The sequence below is a fragment of the Rhagoletis zephyria genome, unplaced genomic scaffold, assembly GCF_001687245.7.
Source record: "Rhagoletis zephyria isolate East Lansing unplaced genomic scaffold, Rhagoletis_zephyria_1.1 Rzeph_scaffold_69758, whole genome shotgun sequence".
Taxonomy (NCBI): Eukaryota; Metazoa; Arthropoda; class Insecta; order Diptera; family Tephritidae; genus Rhagoletis; species Rhagoletis zephyria.
Genome location: NW_016226809.1, coordinates 1 through 588, shown reverse-complemented (window position 1 = coordinate 588; position 588 = coordinate 1). Strand labels below are relative to the sequence as shown.

The 588-nt window shown below is 32.5% G+C and overlaps 1 long non-coding RNA gene across 1 annotated transcript; it reads left to right on the top strand.

Annotated features, from left to right (window-relative positions):
- The first annotated feature begins 232 nt into the window (after positions 1-232).
- LOC108357061 (uncharacterized) lies at positions 233-534 on the top strand. Its single transcript, XR_001846630.1, has 2 exons — positions 233-367; positions 472-534. It is a non-coding gene; the product is annotated as an uncharacterized LOC108357061 (long non-coding RNA).
- Positions 535-588: the final 54 nt, after the last annotated feature.

Below are 588 nucleotides of genomic sequence, written 5' to 3'. Positions count from 1 at the left end.
CACAGTCTACAGAGAAGCCTGCGACTTAAAGATTTCAAGTTGTGCCAACTCCAATGACCTAAAGAATTAATTATTTGTATTTAGTACGCTTTATTTATATATTAAAATTATGCTCGTAGATTTTCACTTACCTATGTGATGGTTATAGAGAGAAACATCGAACATCACAAAAAAACATCGATGTTTGAAATGAATTCAAAAACATCGATGTATCGATATTACATCGGTGTATCTTCCAGCACTAGAAGCAACCTTGAGGATAGACACAAAAGGCAGAATAAGGATAAAAAAAAAAACAAAGCAAACCACAGGAAAATTACAAAACAAAAGAATTAATTATTAGCTTATTTATCAACTTTCATATGAGGTGAATAAAGTTACTATGAAAATCGAACTGATAAACGGGACGATAAAAGCAATCAATTCCTCTGGCGTAGTAAAATAATAATCAAGATTTTATCTTCGTCTCAGCTCCTTGGTAAAGGCCTAATATAATTTTTGGAATTTATTATGCGATAATACACTATAAGCCAAAAAAGATGGACCCAACTATATCACGCGATAAAATACCCCTAAAGCAGGCTGAGG